Source organism: Mirounga angustirostris, unplaced genomic scaffold, assembly GCF_029215605.1.
Source record: "Mirounga angustirostris isolate CCGP_5_RB_7025 unplaced genomic scaffold, mMirAng1.0.hap1 SCAF_9, whole genome shotgun sequence".
Classification (NCBI taxonomy): domain Eukaryota; kingdom Metazoa; phylum Chordata; class Mammalia; order Carnivora; family Phocidae; genus Mirounga; species Mirounga angustirostris.
The window spans coordinates 78458077-78484482 of record NW_026991717.1 but is presented as its reverse complement, the minus strand read 5'-3'; positions in this window follow the sequence as shown (position 1 = coordinate 78484482).

Sequence of the window (26406 nt, the reverse complement as noted above, 5' to 3'; positions counted from 1 at the left end):
AACCATTAAAGGAAAACCAGAGTTGGTATGTAAATATTGTTGCATCATTATACCACTGAAAAAAACAACCTAGTGCAACATTAGTATGTTATGCAATTAACAAAATGAAAAATGAGCTGCTTGAATTTAAAGCTTTTAATGTTTTTCAAACAGATAATAAGCATTTTCGACACCACTGTAAAACATAATAGAAAAGGTCTCCCTCGAAGAGTAACGTATTTCATCAATACTTACTGTGCACTAAGGAGCTGATATACATTCGCATACCTCTATTATTTGTTATTTTCTAACTCATCAAACAGCAATCACATATAAACTAAAGCAGGTTGAAGATAGAAGGCTTGCGAGAAGATCAGGAAGTGATTTGGGTAAATTTTTAGAGATTTTTGGCCTACATGTGTTCTACTGATTGTTTTTTTCAAAATCAGAAAAATGGCTAGGCTAGCCAATTTTGTGTAGGCAAAACCCCATTATGAAGTGCTGTATAAAATATTTTAAATGGAGTAGTATTTTAAAAATATTAATGTAATCCTTCAGAGCCTTAGAATTATAAAATATAATTAACACTTAATCTATTATTCAATATTCTTACTGACTCCTAGACACCAGCAATGAATTTATATATTCAGTTACTCTGTAGAACCTAAAAAATACTTCAGCAGAATACTTTGATTAAAAATAGGAAAATAAGAGCTTCTTGAAAATATGCCGTAACACATTCTCATCCACTATAGTATGCAGATATTGTGCAAGTAATATAATATATGAATTATAACCATACTATTCATTTTACTATGTTACTATTTATAGCTGAACAAAAAATCACAATTATTTACTGTTTGAAAGTCAAAGAATTGCTCAATCAAAAACAGTTTTATAAAAATGAACTTACATTACCAAATGAAGCTATTTTACTTTGCAGATGATGAGTGATTTCAGTATCAAATTCAGAATAGTAAGGAAAAATTCATATGGGGACAATGCAACTTCCATAATCTCTAAATGGTTATAATTTACTGTAGGCACTAGAAACTTAATATGTTCTCTAAAGATTTCTTTAATTTAGTTGTTGCTAATTTATTCACACTAATACAGAAAAAAATACTGCAAAATTTTTCATAACAAAAAAACTGTGCATATCTCTGTGTTTTAGCTGGCATGTGGTTCTACACAGATGGTTTGGGGCTTTCTTTGCTGCAAAACAGATGGGCTCACACTGTCCCTTACCAATCAAAAGAGAACTTGAAAATATAGGAATATCTTTACCTACATTGCGTCCTTTAATTCAAGAAATTAAAATGCCTAAAAGTATAAATAACTGCCTATGGAAAATAATTTTTGAAATGGGATGTCATATGTTGAAATTATACAGTAACCCAGTTCATGTTTAATGCAAAAATATAAAAAGTTTGGCTTGTACTTGATATTGTTTGTAACATATAACTATTAACTGAAGAAATTTACAACTATGGAATGACTGTTATCATGTGTTCACCTTGCCTAAAAAACACTGCTGTTTTAAAACTTGCAGTGTAGTTCAGCATATTTCAATTCAAAGTGATCATTCCAGGCAGCATCATACATTAAAATCAAGTTAGCAAACATATATGGGTTTAGTACACTTATAACTGACATACGTTTACAACCCAAATTAAGGTAAAAACAAAGCTCTGAATTAATCTGAATGCTTTAAGTATTTCCCGAGAGAAATTATCAAGTCTTTTGTACATTGAATTAGAGTTATGTCCTGCCCTCATTTTTAAGATTTCTGTTGAAATGTGGAAGTATTAAATTCAGGACTATTAAAAGCACTGTCCTTGTTTTGTATAGACAACTAAATTGTACAAAGTAATATGGCGGCACACTCTCATATCATCACCACCATTGTATGCTCAGAAGCTTAGACTATAGTGTTGCTTATAGGGAGAGTTCTTACTGCTTTTATCTAGAATATACAAATAAGATTGTCAACATGTGATGCTGCGACCAATTTTTGATATTTTGTAAATATACATTCCAACGGTGAGTAACTTTACTGAGCATAGTCATGGCTAATAGCTTTTAGAGGCTGGTGTTTCTCTTTGTGGCATTATCCTTAAAGTCCAGTTTAGCTGTCCGGTCTACCTTTATTTACCTAGGATAAATGATTTCAGAGCACTGTGTACCCCATATTTTATTTCTCTCTGAAACTATGTATTTTTATATTATACAGCCTATTCCAAGAAAGGAAAAGTGATGAAGCTCTAGTGCTTAACTATAAGAAAAGATCTAGAGTCACTTACTATATATCTATAACTCTATATCATCTATATTTATATAAACACACATATACATACATATATTTACATGTATATTAGCAACTATACATATAACTGTATCTCTCTCTCTCTCTATATATATTTATATAGATCTTCATTCCTTGAAATATTTTACTTGAGGAATACAGAAAGACTTTTTTCCTACGTATAAGTAGCATATCTTAAATTGGTTTCTTTTTTTAATGCTCAGATTCTGAAAAGAAACTGAGTATTTTTTCTTTTGTCTGTGTGATGCAAATAACAGCTTTGCTTATATTTTTTCAATTACATGAAAACCAGTATCTTTCATAGATCTGTGATGAAAGGTTTTTCCAGGCTAGTAAATGTAAATAAAACTGTAAAATAAATATATTTAAGAAAAGAAACTGTTCTCAAGCACTCCTAAATACTTTGGCAGCATCTACATAAACAAACAATTGATACAGTAATTACAAATATTTTTAATCCATTCTATAAAGCCAGTTTCTAAAGATGTGTTTGAGCCTAAAGCTAGATCAAATTACTGTAGTTGAAGGAAGTAACATTGCACTCTTAAAAATGTCCCATACTTCAGCTTTTTGATAATTCAAAATCTTTTTTTTTTTTTACATTAGTAAACTTTGCTGGAATAGTTTTCCAGTGAAGTAAGAGTTATGAAGTTCTAGGACTTAACATTCAGTCAATAGACATTAAACCCACTAGAGAATCAAGAAACATAATCAGCAAAATTTAAGCTTTGCAGCATTTTTAATAAAAATACCTGAGTTACTAGGAATATTCTGACTACCAAGGGGAATTAATATAGCTCAAGATTTAAAAAAAAAAGCCCAGAGAATGGGCTGAGCATTTATGAATTCTTCTTGAACTCCATTGAGATAGAAGATCCATCTGCACAACTCCTTGGTGTTGAAAAATTTAGATTATACCATCAGCCATTACTGCTTTATATGGCCCTTCAATAACCATCTCTAAATGGATCTTATGTACCCAAAACATCATGTCTATTTAATAGATAGTTAGAATACTACAGAACTTGTTTATCAATTTTTAAAATGGTCTCCTGCTAATTGTGTCTGAGGTTCAATTTTGCCAAGCCACATTGACCTGAACAGAAGCTTAAAATCCTTTATTTGACTTTCGTCAAAACTAAGCTGTAAAATCGTATTAGATTTCTCACAAAAAAATACTTGTTATATTAGGAAGCAAAAGTTAGCAACTCCTACTCATTTTTCTTCATTTCAACTATTAATATCTTTAAAAAGTATGAAAATGCAAAAGAAGGCATTATTGTTATTTGTCCTGTTACTGTTTCCAATTATATGCAGCCCCTTCCTGTGACGGAATTATGTTATTCACTGCACCATTGACACCAGGGTTGGCTACAGGACTTTCTTTTCCAATGGTCTGTTAACCAAAGTGATTTACATCATATCTAAGCAGAGGCGGTCATAAGTATTGTATGATTCTGCCATTACTCTTTCCCCATGCAGTAGATAAGTGTTGCTCTTTCCTGTACACATCCCAGAATAAAAAAGACAGGGGGCCGGGGGAGCAGAGTCATAGGTGCTTCCCAACTGACTGATAACACAAGGAAGAAATAACCCTTTGTTTTTGTGAGCCCCTGAGATTTAGAATTTATCTATTACTACAGTAAAACTTACAATAAGCTAACTAATAAGGAAATTTCCAAAAGATATTGCATCATTTCATTTTTATTACATAAAAGGAACTCTGCTTGCAATGTGAAGGACTGATAGGCATGGGCAAGTCTAGAATCAAGAATGTTAGTGAGAGGATGCCAGGAAGAATAAGCTTCCATACCTGCTACCAAGTAACTGACAGTTTAGTGGGCGAGAGAAAAGTGTAAATTGTTCCACAGCTGATGCACAGCTCTGAGTAGTGGGAGTTGGGGGGTCATGTAAGGCTGTGTGCAGAAAATGAGTATAAGGAAGAAGAAAAGGTAAATCAGAATATAGTGATATTGTAATAGCATTGTATAGTAACAGATGGTAGTTGTGAGCATAGCATAATGTATAGACTTATTGAATCACTATGTCGTACACCTGAAACTAACAGAACATTGTGTATGTAATTGTATGCTAAGCAAAAAAAGGACATAATAAAAACAAGGGGTAAAATATGTGATCAATAATATGCAGTCTGAATATCAAAAACATGTTTAGATGAGTTATTTTAGAACATCATAAAACTTCTTAGCCCCCTCCTCTTAGAAGTATCACAAAATTGCTCTGCAATCATAAGTAATGATCTTTCAAGTCTTGCAGAATGCCCAAATGATGTATAGTTTCTATGAGCCAAACTGTCTGAGAGTGAGGTTTTGAAAAATAAATACATAAAGTAACACTTGAAAATTATGAGACAATTAAAAAAATGTAAATTGAATATTGAGTGAAACCTGGTCAGGAATGATTAGTAACAATCACTTTTTCCTGACTGATCTGACACATCACTGAGTTAACAGAATTTAGTTCTTTGCTTTCTTTATGATTAAAGATGTAGTTTTATCTGGTGTTTCCTGGACTGCACATGCTATTCCTCTCTTTATAAAATTTACTTTTAAATAAATATTTATTGATTGATTTTAAAATGCCTTAAATAGTCAATGTAGAGAATTTGGAAAATGTAGACAAGGCCCCCCGCCCCCGAATTCCTTCACCAAAAAACCAAAAATAAAACTCTAAAAATTATTGCCCAGTGGTAACTTTAAACATTTTGGTGATTTTTAAAAATATGTACATTTTAGATTAAATATGTTTAACTTATACAAAAAATATCATATAATACTATTATTTTATGACCTGATTTTTCTGTCACTAACAGTTTCCATTCATTAAATTTTAATCATTTTACATTACTGTGTAGAATTCCATTTACAGACTTAATTCATTTAACCTCATTTTATAGTCTTTGTGTATCTAGGTTGTCTCCCCCCCACACACACTTTTTTTCTATTCTAAACAATGCAGTACACACCTATTCTTAGAGATATATCTTTGAAAGATTTAAGGTATTTTTTCAAATATACCACTTACCAGCAAGATTTGGCAATATCTGTTTTTCTCACTCAATAGTCTTATAAATAACGCCCCCCCCCTCCGCTTTTCCTAGCAAGAAAGTTCTTAAGCTATAAATTGTGGACTTCATATGCTAGTGAAGAATGTTAGATTAGCCCATCAGATTGTTATTGTTTCTTCATTCCTGAAAACTTCTATTGCCTTGTGTATTTTTTTCCCAGTAATCTAAGAGCTGAGGATGTCTGAAGAACAAATCAAGAAAAGACATTGTATCCTGTTGCCTTATGCATGGATGTACACATCCTGGCAGCACTATGTCCGATATCAGTCTAACCTTTCTCCCAAATACTATGACTTCTGTCTCAGTGGAGCCAATTGTCATAAGAGGATTATTTATCTCTACCTGGCAGGACTCAGGAGTGGCCATGTAACTTCCAGGCAGATAAACTTTAAAAGCCAATATATGATTCTCTTTGTCTTTTTTTTTTTCCCCTTTGCCATGAGACAGGTCCAGAGAGAGGCACTTGTTACGAACAGTTGGAACAGAGCTACAACTGCAATGGACAGAAAGCATGAGTGGGAAACAACCCTCTGTTGCTATAAGGAACTGAAATTCTGGGTTCATTTGTTATGACACATGGTTTATTTTCCTGTCAAATGCACCTGGAGAATAGTCTTGAATTCATAGGGATAAGATCATGAGAGGCAGTCTAGAGAACTGGACGAAGCCAGTCTCAGCAATCTTACAAACTACTTTTGCTTCTTCTGAACCAAGTAATCTTGAAGACATTGTATAACTTTTCCAAGTTTTCTTATCCTCACAGGAAAATGGAGATAATAATACCTACTCTCAAATAGTTGTTATGAGGTGTGTTTTTGTTTTTGTTTTTCTAAGAACTTTACTTTTTAAATTGAAGTACAGTTGACACACAATGTTACATTAGTTTCAGGTGTACACCATAATGATTTGACAAGTTTATACATTATCCTCTGATCACCACAAGTGGAGCTACCATCTGTTTCCATACAAGGCTATTACAATACTGTTGACTGTATTGTCTGTCCTATACTTTTTATCCTTGTGACTTATTCATTCCATAACTGGAAGCCTGTATCTCTCGTTCCCCTTTACCCATTTTGCCTGTCCTCCACTCGCCTCCCCTTTGGCAACCATCAGCTGGTTCTCTGTATTTATGGGTCTGTTTTAGCTTTTTGTTTGTTCTTTTGTTTTGTTTTTGATTTCACATATAAGTGAAACAAAAACCAAAAACATGGTATTTGTCTTACTCTGTCTCACTATTTCACGTATCATACTACCCTCTAGGTCCATCCATGTTGTCTCAAATGGCAAGATCTCATTCATTTTTATGGCTGAGTAATATTCCATTATATATATATCCCACATCTTCTTTATCCCTTCATCTATGATGGACAATGGACCCAGTGGACACTTGGGTTGCTTCTATATCCTGGCTATTGTAAATAATGCTGCAATAAACATAAGGGTTCATATATCTTTTCAAATTAGTGTTTTCAGTTTTATAGGGGTAAATACCCAGTAGTGGAATTACTGGATTGTATGGTATTTCTTTTTTTTTAAAAGATTTATTTCAGAGTGGGGTGTAGGGGGAGGAGCAGAGGCAGAGGAAGAGAGAAACTCAAGCAGACTCCACTCAGAATGCAGAGCTGGACACAAGCAGCTCAAGCTTATGACCCATGAGATCACAACCTGAGCCGAAACCAAGAGTCAGAGGCTGAACTGACTGTGCCACTCAGACACACTATGGTAGTTCTATTTTTAATTTTTTGAGGAACTTCCATACTGTTTTCCACAGGGGCGGTATCAACCAATAGTTCCATGAGGAGTTCCTTTTCTCCACATCCTCACCAGCACGTTTTCTTTTTGAATCCAGCCATTCTGACAGTTGTGAAGTGATGTTTCATTGTGGTTTTGATTTGCATTTCTCTGATGATGAGTGATGATGAGCATCTTTTCATGAGTCTCTTGGCCATCTGTATATCCTCTTTGGAAAAATGTCTATCCAGGTCCTCTGTCCATTTTTTAATTGAATTATTTGGGGATTTTTTTTGGTGTTAAATTGCTTAAGTTCTTTCTATTATTTGGGTATTAACCCTTTATTGGATATCATTTGCAAATATCTTCTCCCATTCAGGAGATTGTCTTTTTGTTTTGTTGGTGGTTTCCTTCACTGTGCAAAAGTCTTTTATTTTGGTGTAGTCCTAATAGTTTATTTTTGCTTTGTTTCCCTCGACCAAGGAGACGTAGCTAGAAAAATGTTGCTAAGGCCCATGTCAAAGAAATTGCTATGTTTTCTTCCAGGAGTTTTTTGGTTTCAGGTCTCACATTTAGGTCCTTAATCCATTTTGAGTTTATTTTTGTGTATGGTGAAAGGAAGGGGTCCAGTTTCATTCTTTTGCATGTAACTGTCCCATTTTCCTAGCACTATTTATTAAAAATGCTGTTTTTTCCCCACTGTATATTTTTGCCCCCTTTGTTGTAGATTAATTGACCATGTAAGTATGGGTTCATTTCTGGGCTCCCTATTCTGTTTCATTGATCTATTTGTCTGTTTTTGTGCCAGTACCATACTGCTATACTGCTTTAATTTCCTCAGATGTAGTGTATTTTGATATCTGGGATTGTAATACCTCTAGCTTTGTTGTTTTTCAAGATTGCTTTGGGTCTTCTGTGGTTCTATACAAATTTTAGGATTATTTGTTCTAGTTCTATGAAAAATTTTGTTGGTATTTTGGCAGGGATTGCATTGAATCTGTAAATTGCTTTGAGTAGAATGAACATTTTAATAATATCCATTCTTCCAATCCAGCATCATGGAATGGAATATCTTTCCATTTGTTCGTGCCATCTTTAGTTTCTTTCATCAGTGTTTTGTAGTTTTCAGAGTGCAGGTCTTTCACCTCCTTGGTTACATTTATTTCTAGGTATTTCATTCTTTTTGGTGCAATTGTAAATGGAATTGTTTTCTTAGTTTCTCTGCTACAAATGCAACAAATTTCAGTGATTTTATATCTTGCAACTTAACTGATTTCATTTATTATTTCTAATAGTCATTATGAAGATAGATTGAAATATCAAACGTAGTGTTTAAATTCTGATACTATGTAGAAAAATTACAATATATATATCGGGTATCACTGGGTGTTAAAAGAAACCAATGAATCGTGATCACTACATCAAAACTAATGATGTATTGTATGGTGACTAACATAACATAATAAAATAAAATTTAAAAAAATAAAGTAGCAATAGTATTAGTAGTAGATTAATCAGTTAAGAACTTGAATTTTAATTAAAAAAAAAATCCCTGAATTGAAATCTTAATTCTCTTCCACTTACTGTCTGTGTGAATTTTGATCCATGAGTTCCCTGAGTCTGTTTATTCATCTAGGAAATGAGAATAAGAATGTCTAACATTGTATCTTTGGGGTAATGAAATATTTGTGTGTGTAAGGAGCACAAGGTATGGCACATTGGAAATACCCAACAGATAGTAGCTGCTATTATGATTAAAAATCCATAGTGGCTACCACTTAAAAGCCCCTAAATGACAGAAAAGTATTTCAGTGGCCATATTTGATCTTCTTCTCTATGTACTAGATTCTCAATTTGTTACCTTCAAATCTGCTGCTACGGTCCTAGTGATTGTATGCACAAATTTTACATAGCATGGCCACAGAAACTCCCTTTGATCTGACCAAACATCGTTTTAGAAAACTAAACCATGCTGAACTACATGAAAATATGCATCATACAAAATCAACTTGTCCATCTGGCCTTGTCAAAGAGGATTTCAAATATACTTTGAGATCAAAAGATCAGACAAGGAATGGAGTTACCTGAACTATAGTCTTGATTTACCATAAACACATTCTATTAATGTGGGTATGGGTTTTTGACAGCATGTTTCCTCATTGGTATGTTTACTTTGTTATGGTTGATGGCCAGTGATGGAAATAGGAGACATTGTACATTTGATTCTCAAATACCTGAAGTATTAAACAGATAGGTTTTTGAATCATATTACTTTAGCATAGTCTCCTCTTCAAACTGGGTAGAAATTGTCAAGTACAAGTAACCTTTGAATGTGCCAATAGCTAGGACTTTATGGCTTACGGCTCCATGGTTCTTGAGGTTTTAAAGTAAACTTGGAGCAAATGATAATATCAATCATCACCAGCAACAACCAAACAATCCCATCTGCCAGCCTCGGTCTTCTTTGTCATAGTGAATATTGTCCTTTGAGTGTGAAAATGGGGAAAAAACAATTACTTCCAACAACTGTATTCATTTATTTAAATCTTTCTTTCTCCTTTCCATAGCATCCAATATCTGTTCATTTTGCTCATTTGTGTTAATTGTGTTTTTATAAAAGTTCCCAACTTAATTGCAGAGAATTGCTTTCACAGAAATAGAATCCAACTTAAATATAGAATATTCAAAATATAATTTAAGTAAATATAATTTATTATAAGTTAACTAAATTAATAAATATGAATTAAGTAAATATAAATTATAATTTAAATAAAATATAAATATAGTTTATACAAAAGTAATGGATATTCATAAAAATGTTAGAAATTGATAGAATGTAGTTTAGCTTCTGTCTTTTAATACCATCAGACCATAGGATTCTGTTTTCATGACCTCAAAGTCAAGATGAATATGGGAAAAAATCTAGTCAAATATCTGAGTGTTTGCAAACGTCCAGATGTTTGTTTTTATATAACTACTGCATACTTACAATTTTTTTTCCATGTCAGTCATTTTGGTAAAGAACATGAGCCCTTGTATTTCTGTTTTGAATTGTAAGGATAAGTGGAAATCAGTGGAAACACTATAGACATTCCAAAACCATTGAGCAAGGAAAAGCTTGCAAACATGGTCATTTTATTGGCCTGACAAATAACAAAGCTGCCTTAACATGACTCAGGTTTTCCAGACGGGCAGGGGCGTTCCCTCAGAATGTCTTCCTATTGTGGAGAAACACAGCGGTATCTATCAGAAGCAGAGCAGCAAGTATTTACTGCCCTGAGGTACCAGCAGGTGAAAGGTGAAGTAGCCAATACAAAAAGTTAGAAGATGGTTAGGGAGTGAGAACAGCATAAGTGACATTATGAAAGCCCCAAAGAAGAGTGACATACATGAGGACTTGCTAAGAATACAGTGCAGAGCAAGTCAAGGTAGGGGATTTTGAATGATCCTGGTACACAATGAACTCAGAAAAGCTGTGATGGGAAGTTTAAGGAAGGATTGTGGAGGGCTTTGAACATCAAGCCAGAGAGTCTGGATTTTGTTCTGGAGACACTGGGAACCCACAAAGAGTTTGTAAGCAGGACCTGACATAATAGTTTGTGCCATGGGAAGATTGATTACCTGGCAGCAATATGAAAAAGGGAAGTGTATGCAGAAGGTTTCCTGGTTTTCAGATGACAAGGTGCCATCAAGATACAAAGGGACTATTTTTTTTAGTTGCCTTAGCAGAAATCTTATATTTCCTATTCTTTTTTCTTTTAAGCTTTAAAATCTGTATATGTGGCAAAATTATAATCTTTAGCCTTCAATTAAGATTTTTAACTTTGTAGCAAAAATTGGGGTCCAAACTACAAATCTTTCCTTTTTATTTTATTATTTTTTCCCCTACAGTTAGTAACATTCAACAAAAGCATGAATTGTAGAATGACAGAAAGGTCACAAGAGAAGAAACTAGTAGTCTAGAAAGCCTTCCTAAGTCTCTGCCGTACCATGTAAGAAAACAAACAAACAAACAAACAAAAACCCAAAACGACAAAATACTTTATCATGCAATTCCATAGTAACTTTCCTAGTAATTATGAGAGGTCTGTAAACTCAAAATTATATAACTATGGAAACACTGTATTATTACAGGCTATTTTTTTCTTTCTGAGGAAGATATATTTTGCTATTTCTCCTGAAAAATTGACAATATTCATTCATGTCTTCCTGTGTTGTACATATTATTAACTATAAACAATTAAGTGGAACCCAAATGAACCACCGACATATTTTACAGAACTGCCCTGTACATAATTTTGACACTTTTAAACTTAACAAATGCTGGCTGAATTCAGTAGATACATAGTATAATTTTCACCCCCTCGAAGTAGCATCAAGAAAGGCAGAAGCATTATGAGTCTTTAAGTAGATAACTACAATTACTATAATCTTTTTTGTATCATCACTCAGAATATATTTAAATTTTATATGCCATAGAGGGATTTCAGAGATACACAATTTCAAATACAATTAAGGCAAGTGTCATTTTTTTCTGTTTGTAACTTACCTTTCACAAAACCCCCAAAAGAAACATTTGTCAACTAATAATTTAATAAATTTGTCTTGTGACTTGAAGTGTTAAAACAAAGGATTTTTTTTTTCAATACAAGTCATAGGAGAGGGTTTTCTGCTGTGCTGTTTCAGAACTCTTTTTCGGTAAAGAAATCTTATCTAATCCTGTTTCATCCTTTAAAACTGCCTACACGCTAATCTCTAGGGACAAATTTAATACTTTGCAACAAAGAGAATATATCCCTTTTCAGTTTGAATAGAGGAATTGTTAGGACACCAGTGAGGTATGAGTGACATTATAATGCTGCCATTTACTTGGCAAAAGAAAAAGAAAGTCTCTTATTGCAACCAAAGAAGAAGGCCTCCTTCTTTGGGTTAAATTTTTTGACCCCTGGTATTTCCCCAGACACCTATGGTACTGCGCTCTTTGGGTCTTCCACCTCTTGCGAAGTAAACACCGAGCAAGTCTAAGTAAACAGTTTGTTTTAGCTGAAGATAGAAAGACTCCATTTAATTGAGTTTTGATGATAGATGTGCTGCAAATGGTGCAAACAACTTTGACGTGGTAAAATAATATTGTCTTATGGCATGTGTAACACTACATAAAGACTCTTAGCTTAGCACTTTCTGAGTTTACAACATTTAAGTGAGAAAATGACAAAAGAAAGCCAAACTGTCAGAAACAGAAAAACCTTGAACAATCCTAAAACATAGAGTATAATTCTCTTCTTTATTCATTTGATCTTGGGAATAATCTTTGCAACAGAAGGAAGGGGATGAGAAAACAGCTGAACTTTGTACTTGTGAAACTTTATTTTTCTCTAGTCCACTGCATCTAGCTGGAAATAACACCTCAACTGACGCTTGAGCATTGATTATATGATACGGTTGTGGGTGAGTAGTTGAGGCAAATCAACATGTCACGGAAAGCGAACTCTGAGACAAATCTTTCGCTTCTATTTTGTTTACTACCATTTATGGATTAGATTATATATAAAGTATATTGTCATTAAAATCATGCATAGGATTTAAATCAAAATCTTATGTCTTCAGTTTCTACATAAAATATATTATTTGCATTTTTTTAAGAAACCAACTTATTGTGAAATGGCAAAATGCAGGGTTAGATTATTATTAAACTCAAAGACTAACATTTTTATTCTCTTACCTTTGCAGTATAGGTAGTCCTTTTGCCAGCTTTTGAGAAATATTTTATATAGTCTTACTAAACATCAATTTCATATATATATCTTCTTCATATATTCCTTAGAAATAAACTTTTTTGACATTCAGAAGCACACTTGATTTGATCTCAGTCGCATAATATAGCTAATGTCGTTTATGTTGTGTTTTCATATATGTACTACTTTGGATTCATGGGACCACCATGGCCCACTTTAAATGCAGGACAACAGTATCCTGTGGGAATAGATGTAAAATTTCATGCAATTTCAGAATCAGGAGAAGTTAGAAAAAGTAGATGTTAGAAAAAGTGATTTGAGATAATTATAAGCTATCATCCAATATTTTCTGGATGTTCTCAAAGTTATACTACCGGTAATAAAGTCCAAATGTTTCTGAGTCCCCATCCAACTATATTGGAAAAGCAAATATGTCACCTATCTAATACTTGCAATATATGTTATAAACTTTGGATCCATTATTTTTCACCAAGAATGTTCTTAATTTTCTTTTTCTTCGATATTTTTAACTTTCCTCTTACAACTGATTCTTGGTTTTATGTATCTAAATATTCTCACCTCTTCTATCTTAACAAGTGAAAACTCCTGAATATACTTCACAAAAAATATACAGATAACTGAAACCCATGAAAAATGCTTAAATTTATTAGTCATTAGGGAATTGCAAATTAAGACCTGAGATAAAAGCTCACTCTAGAATTACTGAAATTTAAAGAGACTGAAAATATCAACTGCTAGAAAGAATGTGGGAAAGCTGAAACTTTCAAAAACCACTAGTAGGACGCTAGAATGATACAAGCACTTTGAAAAAGTTTGACATTTTCTTATAAAGTGAAACATGCACCAGCCTATATGACCCAGTAGTCCTAGAAAAGTGAAAAAATATGTCCATAAAAAGACTTGTTCAGAAATGATAAATCCAAATGTTCATCAGCAGATGAGTAGGTATACTATATATATATCAGTACAATGGAATACTACTCAGCAACAAAAAACGACAAACTGATGATACACAACATAACTGGATGAATCTCAAGAATATTATGTTGAATGAAAGAAGGCAGACCAAAAAGAGAACATACTGTATGCTTCCATTCATATAAAATTCTAGAACAAGCAAAACTAAGCTATGGTGACAGAAATTAGGATAGCGATTTTTCTTGGAGGATTTATCTGAAAGGGACATAAGGGAATTTTCTGGGGTGATGGAAATGTTCTATACCTTGAGTGAGGTGATAGTTACATGGGTGTATAATTTTTCAAAACTATTTGAAACTTAGACTTAAAATTTGTGTATTTTCTGGTAGATAAATTATAACTCAAAAAATGGCAATTAAGATCCTGTTTGATTCCGTATCGGACATCTGATAAAACCCAGCTCTTTAATAGCCAAACTTCTAGAACAAGTTATTTCCATTTGTATTCTCTACTTCCTTACCTTCTGCTCAGCTTTAAAGTCAATCATTGACTACAGTAAGTTTCCCTCCCCATATGCTGTTCCTCCCATAAGGTCCCCTACCCATATGGTATTCCTCCTATCCAAAATTCTCTTTCCCTGGCCTAATTCCTACTCATTCTTTAGGTGTCAGCCTAAATATCACCATCTCCTAACTCTCTAGACCATGTTGAGTGCTGTGGTTATTTTTTTCTCATAATATTGTCTACTTTCATAATATAGCATTTAATCATCTCTTCATATAATTACTTGCTTCACTTATCTCTCTTTACACTGAGCCATATGCTCTGGGCAGGGGTGTTTATTTTGTTCACTCCTGCAAAGTGTTTCGTGCATAGTATCTGAAAAAATTTTGTCGAATGAATGAATGAATGAATAAAGGAAACATCTCTCTTGCCTTTCACATATCTGTTCTATTATTCCTCCTTTGATTTTTTACAAATTCTTTTCCATAATGCAGATTTGAGCCCTCAACATCTCTTCCCTAGGTCTTTGTAATAAATTCCTAATAGATCTCTCTGCCTGTGGTCCCTTTCTAACCCAGCATTCACATTGCTATGAGAAACATCCCACTAAAAATGCCCATTAAAGCAAGCCATTTTCTCTTTCATCAAAATCCTTAATTATTTTTTTTAAAGATTTTATTTATTTATTTATTTGACAGAGAGAGACATAGAGAGAGAGGGAACAGAAGCAGGGGGAGTGGGAGAGGGAGAAGCAGGCTTCCCGCCGAGCAGGGAGCCCGATGTGGGGCTTGATCCCAGGACCCTGGGATCATGACCTGAACCGAAGGCAGATGCTTAATGACTGAGCCACCCAGGTGCCCCCAAAATCCTTAATTATTAAATAAATTAAAAACTGATGACATCATTTCTTCAGGATCAATCCTTTTATTTCCATGCCAAAGTCTCTTGGACATCTTTTTTTCTATCCATTTCTACCTTCTCTTCACCCTTTGCCAACCTCTTAACTGGTCTCTGATTCCAGTGCCTTTCCATTCTACTGTGTCTTCCACAGACTCATCAGCATTATTTCCTCTTAAATGTCATCGTATTTCTTCTCAGTTTAAAAATTATTATTGGCCTGCTGTTGTCTATAGAATAACATTTGTAATTTCTTACCTGGGAGCACAAGACCCTCAGCAATGCAGTTCTTAAAAAAAACATTTTCACATGCTGTTTCTTATTTTACTGGAAAGCCCATTTCCTCCATTCTTTACCTTGAAGTACTCAGGGAAATATCACACCATTAGTGGTCTAATCCAAGGCCCCCGGAAATGGCTAATTTTCCTGCTTGTTGTCTGTGCTACCCCATGATTAGTTCATGTTTCTGCAGTAATACTTCCATACTCTATAATGACTTTTCTCTCTTTCCATGTTTTACCTTGTGAAGGCTATGGATCCTTGAGGGTAAAAACAATCTGTTATTTTGCTTTTATTCCCTGTACTTTGTACAGTGCTTGGGGTAGAGAGATGAGCATAAAATATCTCTTAAATTAATGCACTAATGAATGATGAATCCATACATTTCGGAATGCACTTGGCATTTTCACATGCTGTGCTTTTGCTTCTGTGGTTTGCTCAGCCTGGATTGCTCTCCTGCCAGTTCTGTGATTAGTGAAAACTTACAGCTCTTAAAGTTCTGGTTCACCTGATATCTTTTATGTGACTCTCTACTTTCTTGGGTAAGAATTAATTATGTCTCCTGTATGTTTCTTTGGTGGCTGTTGCTTAGTTATCCATTATTTAACTTAATAAACATAATATTGGGAACTGCCTACATGGCAAGCACTCTATATGCTATTGAGCTTACATTAGGGAATGTGACCTGGTGGCTACCATTGAGAAGTTCACTATCTAATGCAGAGAAATATTTGTAAAAATATAGATAAAATTCACTCTTTTAAATGCTATAATCAAGATGAGAATAAAATGCTATAAGATCAGAGAGCTTGGAGGAATTAATTTGACATGATTCATAGGCAATGATTCATAGAGTGGTTGGGATTTGAGCTGGTACTTGAAAAAGGCATAGGAGTTTGACAGGCAAATGGGTGGTTGTAAAGATATTCCAGGCAGAAGAAACAGCCTTTGTAAATGCACAGATTCATGAAAAAGAACTCTGGCAACTGATTCACCTCCTTTTACCCTCTGCAATGATCTCATAAACTCCTTGTCCATGCATATAACACTCTTGAACTCCAGCTAACAAATTATTAACTCTCCACAATAGACTCTAGTCAACCTCTCCAATGGGGCTAAACCTTGGACTTGGTGTCACCCAGAATAGTAAAAACTCTAAAATTCTTAATTCCAATATTCCCTTCTCGTACTCCTAATTCTTCTTTATTTACCATACTTATTTTCTGTACTTGTCATGATCTTATGACTCTTCAATTCATACTATCTCTCTTGAGGGTGTACTCTCTTTCTGTCTTTTTCTATAAGAAAGGTATGTTGAAAGAGTGGCTTTAAGATTTAGAAAACATAGTAACCAGATCACTCATAACAAATATTACTGTAAAAATTTGAACATTGTAGAGTGTTGTTTTGGAGCTTTCCTGTTGCTGTAGTTAGGTGCATCCAAAGGTGGCTCCAGATACAGAACATGATATTCTGTAGTAGTTACTTGAATAGAATCCTGTATCCCTTAAAAGTTATCCTTGCAGACTAACTAGCTGAGGAATGACCAAAAAATAGTTTCACAGTACAGTTAGAACTTCTTTAGGCTCCCTCTTGGGGGTCATATACTCGGACAAGAATTTCTAAATTAAGTATGAGTGTACCATATTAGGTCAAATCAGACCTTATTTAAGTGGATTACTTAACTCACTTTCAACTCTGCAATACAATGTTCTGTATTTAGATATATGATTTGTATATATTTCTTTAATTAACTTTAACTTTTGTGACTGTACATGAAATCAGAAAAACTTCTGAAATAAAACATTAAAGGTGATACCCCCAATGTTTTAAATAGTGCTCTATTTTATTTTTTAAATTTTTTTTCAATGAACACTCTTTTTTTAAAAAGATTTTATTTATTTATTTGAAAGAGAGAGATAGCGAGAGAGAGCAGAGCTGGAGGGCGTGGCAGAGAGAGAAGCCGGCTTCCCACTGAGAAGGGAGCCTGATGCAGGGCTTGATCCCAGGACCCTGGGATCATGACCTGAGCCGAAGGCAGACGCTTAACCTACTGAGCCACCCAGGCGCCCCAATGAACACTCTTTTTTAAATTTACATTCCATCAGCCAACCTATAGTACATCACTAGTTTCAGATGTAGCGTTCAACAATCCATCAGTTGCATATAACACCGAGTACTCATCACACCATGTGCTCTCCTTAATGCCCATCACCCAGTTACCCTACCCCCCCACCCATCCATCAAAATCCTCTTCAGCCTCAGCAACCTCTTCAACCTCAGCCACAGCAGCTTCTTGCTAGACATGTCTCCAAAGGCAAGGGAAACAAAAGCAAAAATGAACTATTAGGACTTCATCAAGATAAAAAGCTTCTGCACATCAGAGGAAATAGTCAACAAAACTAAAAGGCAACCTAAGGAATTGGAGAAGATATTGGCAAATGACATATCAGATAAAGAGCTAGTATCCAAGATCTATAAAGAGATCAAACTCAACACCCAAAAACCAAATAATCCAGTAGAGAAATGGGCAAAAGACATGAACAGACATTTCTCCAAAGAAGACATACAACTGTTATACACAACTAATGAATCATTGAATGCTGTGTCAAAAACTAAGGATGTACTATATGTTGGCTAACTGAACTTAATGAAAAAAAAAAAAGAAGACATACAAATGGCCAACAGACACATGAAAAAATGCTCCACATTACTTGGCATCAGGGAAATACAAATCAAAACCACAATGCGATACCACCTCACACTAGAATGGCTAAAAGAGTGCTTTATTTTAATACAGATTGTATTTAAAATGTACTGTGTTAATATTGTTCTAAGTATTTGGCAGAGATGATATCTTGGAGTGAGCTAGGACTCAGAGTGAGGAAATCAGGATTCGGAGCCTGGATTTACAACCAACAGTTTTGAGGAAAAATCCTACACATCGAATCATCCCAGCTGTGCCACTTACCACCTATGTTATCTTCAATATGTTACCCAAGCTCTGTGAGCCTCAAAATTCCACATATAGAATATAGATGATATAGAACTTACATCCAAATGTTGTTATTGATATTAAATGAGATTGGTATAGATATTAAGTGAGATTAAATGAGCCCTAAAAATCACTCAAAGTCACTTCTGCCATTTTATTCACTGAGGCCATTTTTCTAATCCTACCCTGACTCAACTGTAAGAGGCACTATATTGCCTCTTTGATGGGGAGTGGCAAGGTTCTAGAGAACATGTATAACTGCAAATATTGCTGTGACCATTTTTGGAAAATACAATCTGCCATATTCATGAAGATTGCCAAGAAATTTAGCTACCAGAAACATATTCTCCTTGGTTTAGCTAGGGTTGCATTATAAAGGCAGTCACACTTACCTTTTCCTTCTGTGCTTGATTCGCGACATCATTAGTGCAATCTTTATTTTCTTAAGTTTTTACTTAAATTCTAGTTAGGTAACATACAGTGTTATATTAGTTTCAGTTATACAATAGAGTGATTCAACACTTCCATACATCACCCAATGCTCATCACAAGTGTACTCCTTAATCCCTATCACCTATTTAACCCATCCCCCCACCCACCTCCCTTCTGGTAACCATCAGTTATTCCCTATAGTCAAGAATCTCTTTCTTGGTCTCTCTCTCTCTCTTTTTCCCTTGTCTGCTCATTTGCTTTGTCTCTTAAATTCCACATACGAGTGAAAATCATATGGTATTTGTCTTTCTCTGACTGATTTGTTTTGCTTGGCATAATACTCTCTAGCTCCCTCCATGTCATTGAAAATGGCAAGATTTCATTCTTTTTTATGGCTGAATAGTATTCCATTGTGTGTATATGTATATACATGTTTATATATATATACCACTTCTTTATCCGTTTATCAGTTGATGGACACTTAGGCTGTTTCCATAATTTGGCTATTGTAGATAATGCTGCTCTAAACATCAGGGTGCATGTATCCTTTTGAATTTTTATTTTTGTATTCTTTGGGTAAATAACTAGTAGTGTGATTGCTAGATCACAAGGTCATTCTATTGTTAACTTTTTGAAGAGCCTCCGTACTCTTTTCCAGAGTGGCTGCACCAGTTTGCGTTCCCACCAACGGTGCAAGAGGGTTGGTTCTCCTTTTTCCCCATCTTCCCCAACACCTGTTGTTTTTTTGTGTTGTTGATTTTAGCCATTCTGACAGGTGTGAGGTGATATCTCATTGTAGTTTTGATTTGCATTTCCCTGATGATCAGTGATATTGAGCATCTTTTCATGTCTCTGTTGGCCATCTGGATGTTGTCTTTGGAAAAATGTCTCTTCCTGACTTCTGTCCATTTTTTAAATTGGATTATTTGTTTTATGGGTGTTGAGTTTTATAAGTTATTTATATATTTTGGATATTAACCCTTTATTAGATATGTCATTTGCAAATATCTTTTCTCATTCCATACATTGCCTTTTAGTTTTGTTGATTGTTTCCTTCACTGTGCAGAAGCTTATTGTTTTGATATAGTCCCAGTAGTTTATCTGATTTTGTTTCCCTTGCCTGAGGAGACAGATCTAGAAAGAAGTTGCTATGCCTGATGTCAAATAAATTACTGCCTGTGTTCTCATCTAGGATTTTTATGGTTTCAGTCCTCACATTTAGATCTTTCATCCATTTTGAATTTGTTTTTGTGTATGGTGTAAGAAAGTGGTCCAGTTTTATTCTTTTGCATGTTGCTGTCCAGTTTTCTCAACACCATTTGTTGAAGAGACAGTTGTTTTCCCATTGGATATTCTTTCCTGCTTTGTTGAAGATTAATTGACCTTAGAGTTATGGGTTCATTTCTGGGTTTTCTATTCTGTTCCGTTGATCTATGTGTCTTATTTTTGTGCCAGTACTATATTGTTTTGATTACTACAGCTTTGTAATATAACTTGAAGTCTGGAATTTTGATGTTTCCAGTTTTGCTTTTCTTTTTTAAGGTTGCTTTGGCTATTTGGGTTTTTTTGTGGTTCCATAAAATTTTAGGATCGTTCGTTCTAGTTCTGTGAAGAACGCTATCGGTATTTTGATAGGGATTGCATTAAGTGTGTAGATTGCTGTGGGTAGTAGAGACATTTTAACAATATTTGTTATTCCAATCCATGAACATAGAATGTCTTTCCATTTCTTTGTGTCATCTTCAATTTCTTTCATCATTGTTTTATAGTTTTCAGAGTACAGGTCTTTCACCCCTTTGGTTAGGTTTATTCCTAGGTATCTTATGGATTTTCGTTGAAATTGCAAATTGGACTGATTCCTTAATCTCTCTTTCTGCTGCTTCATTATTGGTGTATAGAAATGCAACAGATTTCTGTACAATGATTTTGTATCTTGTGACTTTACTGAATTTGTGTGTTCTAGCAGGTTTTTTGTGGAGTCTTTCAGGTTTTCTATATCTAGTATCACGTCATCTGAAACAGTGAAAATTTTACTTCTTCCTTGCCAATTTAGATGCCTTTTATTTCTTTTTGTTATTTGGATGTGACGACTAGGATTTCCAGTACTGTGTTAAATAACAGTGGTGAGAGTGGACATCCCTGTCTTGTTTCTGACCGTAGAGGAAAAGTTCTGTTTTTCCTCATTGAGGATGATATTAGCTGTAGATTTTTTCATATATGGCCTTTATTGTTTTGAGGTATGGTCCCTCTAAAACTACCTTTTTGAGGGTTTTTATCATGAATGGATGTGGTACTTTGTCAAATGCTTTTTCTGCATCTATTGAAATGATCATATGGTTCTTATCCTTTCTTTTATTGATCTGATATATCATGTTGATTGCTTTGCAAATATTGAAGCACACTTGCAACCCAGGAATAAATCCCACTTGATTGTGGTGAATGATTTTTTTAAATGTGTTGTTGGATTTGGCTTTCTAGTATTTTATTGAGATTTTTTTCCATCTATGTTCATCAGGGATATTGCTTGTAGTTCTCTTTTTTAGTAGTATATTCATCTAGGTTTGGTATCAGGGTAATGCTGGACTCATAGAAGGTTTCCTTGCTCTTCTATGTTTTTGGAATAGTTTGAGAATTATAGGATTAACTCTTCTTTAAATATTTGGTAGAATTAGCCTGTAAAGCCATCTGGCCCTGGTCTTTTGTTTGTTGGCAGATTTTTTAAAAAAGATTTTATTTATTTATTGGACAGAGAGAGAGAGAGAGAGAGAGCACAAGAAGGGGGAGCTGCAGGCAGAGGGAGAGGAAAAAGCAGGCTCCCTGCCAAGCAAGGAGCCCAACACAGGACTTGATCCCCTGGAGATCATGACCTGAGCCGAAGGCAGATGCTCAACCGACTGAGCCACCCAGGTGCCCCAGTTGGGAGATTTTTAATCACTGATTCAATTTCTTTGCTGGTTATCAGTCTCTTCAAGTTTTCTGTTTCTTCCTGTTTCACTTTTGGTAATTTTTATGTTTCTAGGAATTTATTCATTTCTTCCAGGTTGTCCAATTGTTTGGCATATAGTTTTTCATAATATTTTGTTATAATTATATTTTTGTGGTATTGGTTGTTATTTCTCCTCTCATTTGTTCTTTTATTTACTTGGGTCCTTTCTCTTTTCTCTTTGATAAGTCTGGCTAGGGGCTTATCAATTTTATTAATTTTTTCAAAAAACCAGTTCCTGGTTTCATCAGTTTGTTCTATTGTTTTTTTGTTTGTTTGTTTTCTGCTCTAATCTTTTTTTATTTCCCTCCTCCTCCTGGCTGTAGGCTTAATTTGTTGTTGTTGTTTTTCTAGCTCCTTTAGGTATAAGGTTAGGTTGTTAATATGAGAGTTTTCTTGCTTCTTGAGGTGGGTCTATATTGCTATATACTTCCATCTTCTTTTGCTGCTTTTGCTGCATCCAAAGGCTTTGGACTGTTGAATTTTCTTTCCTTTTTTTTTTTTTTTTAAGATTTTATTTATTTATTAGAGAGAGAGAGAGAGAGAGTACAAGCAGGGGGAGTGACACAGACCATTAAATTTTCATTTTCATTTGTTTCCATGTGTTTTATTTCTTTTTTGATATCCTGGTTGACTTATTCATTGTTTAGTAGCATGTTCTTTAATCTCCATGTATCTTTCCAGATCTTTTCTTGTGTTTGACTTCAAGTTTCATAGTGTTGTGGTGAGAAAAGGTGCATAGTATGACTTCAATCTTTTTGTATTTGTTGAGGCCTGATTTATGACCTAATATGTGATTTATTCTGGAGATTGTTCCAGGTACACTTTAAAAGAATGTGTATTCTGCTGTCTTAGTATGGAATGTTATAAATATATCTGTTAAGTCCATCTGGTTTGGTGTATCATTCAAAACCATTGTTTCCTTGTTTATTTTCTATTTAGATGATCTGTCCATTGATGGAAGTGGGTGTTAAAGTCCCTTACTATTATTGTGTTATTATCAATTGTATTATCCCTTATGTTTGTTATTAATTGTTTTATGTATTTATATATTCTTCTTGGATTGTCCCCTTTATTGGTCTCAAGTACAATCTTTAAATAGAAATTGTATGTCCTTTTCATTTTATTTCTAAACCAAATAGTACAATTTAGAACTTTTCTTGTATTTAATATATTGCCTATATATGTAAGAAAAATACACCACTTTCAGTTTTATTTCCTTCCTTATTCTACTTACATCACTTGAACCCTCTCTTTGCTCTCTTGGTGATATCAATATCCCCAATCTCTCCCTTATTCTTACATCCAGTATACCCAACCAGTCTCCAAACCTAAATGGATCTCACCACCTACATTTTATTTTATTTGTTTTTTGTTTCAAGTTTTTATTTAATTTCTAGGTAGTTAACATATAGTGTAGTATTGATTTCAGGAGTACAATTTAGTGATTCATCACTTAAATATAACACCCAGTGCTCATCACAAGTGCCCTCCTTCATACCCATCACCCATTTAGCTCATCTCCTACTTACCTCCTTTCCAGCAACCCTCAGTTTGTTCTCTATAGTTAAGAGTCTCTTATGGTTTGCTTCCCTCTCTCCCCCCCCCTTCCCTTATGTTCATCTGTTTTGTTTCTTAAATTCCACATATGAGTGAAATCATATGGTATCTGTCTTTCTCTGACTTACTTATTTTGCTTAGCATAATACACTCTAGCTCCATCCACCTTGTTGCAAATGGCAAGATGTCATTCTTTTGATGGCTGAGTAATATTCCATCACATACAGTACATACCTTACAGTATGATGTTTTCATTGGTATGTATACATATTGTTGGTTTAATGGTTTGCTTAGGAGTAGGAACTATGTCTCATTATTATTATTTCTCTAGTGCCAATTGTAGTTTGTGTCACAGTGTATCTGCTTGATGAAAGTTTTATTTATTTATTTATTTTATTATGTTATGTTAATCGCCATACATTACATCAGTAGTTTTTGATGTAGTGTTTCATGATTCATTGTTTGCATATAACACCCAGTGCTCCATGCAGAACGTGCCCTCTTTAATACCCATCATCAGGCTAACCGTTCCTTGAAAGTTTTTTAATGAGTGCATGAATACTTCCCTCAAAAATCCTATAGTTTTCCCATTTTAATTGAAGCAAATCACTAGTGAACTTTACAACAAACCTTTCTCTAATTGTACTATTTTGCAAATTCTCTTAAAATATTTTTTCGGGTTTGCATCAATATTTATCACCATGATTATATTGTATAATAATTAACTACAAAAATTCAGTGGCATAAAACAGTCAATATTTGTTGCTCATGCATCCTAGTTGGTCACATGTGTTGCTACATTCATCTTGGCTGGACTTGATTACACATCTAGTGATGGCTGGCAGTTGGTTGATCTAGAATGGTCTCAAATATTGTTCTGCTGCAAGTGTTTCTGGTCTTTCTCCTGGGCTACTCTGGGAATGCCCTTTTTATAGAACTTAACAAGGTATAAGAGAACAAACCTCATTATGAAAGCCCATTTTAAGCCTTTGCTGATGACACTTCTGCTAACATTATTTTAGCCAAGGAATGCCAAACAACTAGCTCCAGAGGAAGCACATTATGCCCGCTCCCTTACCATGAAAGAGCCCTTTAAACTTTTATAGCAAAGGATGTAAATAAATGGAATGTTTAAGAATTTGGATCAGTATTACAGTCTATCACAGGACCATTCAATCAGTAAACTCGCCAGTAACTATTGTTGGCACCAATAATTTTACACAGCATTTTAATAAAATTATATGCAAGTTATTAGAGAAAAATAGATTAATCCTCCTTTTCCTCTAGACTTTGCAGTCCTATTTGAAATTTAAATAAGAAATATATAGCCAAAAGTTACATGAATGGGATAATTTTTAATTATCAAAGAAGGAAACTATCAGTAGCAACAGGAATCATTAAATAAGGCTTTGTGGGGGAGATTGAAGAACTGGATTTGGAAATATTGCTAAGCTTTTGAGGGAGATGAAGAAGGAATTTCATGTAGAACAATTTCCCTTCTTTCATGGTATCATTAGTTTATCACATAAATTGCTTAGTATTCTTTATCTGGAAATTTGCAGACATCATTCCTAAATTGGTCTCGATATGGTGATTGGTACATTATAAGAGAATAACAACAGTAAATAATTCATAATCAAATCTCCCTTGAAGACATAAGTAAACATATAAATAACTATAATAAATTAGAAGGGAACATGATGACTTTGATTTGATTGACAAAACTACCTGATGTTTTGTCTCCAGGGAGACATCATCAGGCATGGTGCAGATTTTCCACTGCAAATTAGAATTCTGTGCACGACTTTGCTCTGAAACTGAATTACCTTTGAATTTAAAAATGCTTTAGGGAACCAGGCTTGGGTCGATGACAAGGAGAGTTAGTAGTTTTAACCACAAAATAGAATATTTACAAACTTCATGGAAAGACCAAGATGAACCAAAATGAAACAGAGCTTTTAGGAAGTTAACTAATACATTAAGAGAATATGACAAAAATCTCAAAAGTTCTATTAGCAGTTTTATTTTGTTGTAAATTTGTTATTTTGTGTCTAGCTTTCTTTAACATTTCTGTTGCTATCTGGCTTTTAGTAACTTTATTAACATAAAATTTTCAGTCTTTCATAGCCATACTATTGTAAACATAGAGGTATTTATTTCTGCCAAAAAGACATAAAGAGAAATGAATTTTCATACCAAACTAGATATTTTTGAAACAAGCCAAAGTGAGCCATTTAAAACTAAGTATTTAATTTTCATCTCCCCACTCTGCCATGCCCATCAAATATTGTATCACCTTCTGATCTCTTTTCCCCCTCCTCTCTTCTCCCATAGGTTGTAAGCCTTTTAATAACTGTGGTTGAAATCACATAGAATCCAATGTTTACCTTTTCCTCTGTTCCCTTGGCACCTGAAAATGGTGCCAAAACTGCATCAATTTAAATGGCACACTACTTTTAGAAATAGTAACTTTTATTCATTTATTCAGAGAAGTTATTAATGAAGCAACAATGAAGTTCATTCAGTTTTTGACAAGTGTTTCTCCTGGGGAAAAGGTGATGAAACAAGCTCCAAGGGCTGGTTCATTTTTAGAACTTGTTTACAAGGTTACAGTACACTCAATTTATCTAAGAATATGTTGCTTAGAGAGTTATTCCACGAGTGTTCATCTCATTTATAAATAATGACCTAGAACATCACCTAGTGGGATCATAAAATTCTATGGATTCAGAGGTGGTAGAAAAACATCAGTCGAAAGTCTGTAGCCTCTAGTTTGTGATCCCAGTTCTGCCTCATTATAAACTTAACATATATTCCTTAAGTTCCCTGGGTCTGTTTTTCCTTAAAAAATGATAGTAAATAACACCCTTTTCTTCACAGGGTTGTTGTGAGAAATAAATGGGATACACAGTAGATTTAAAAATATTTTTATTTATTTTAACATGTTACAGTGGA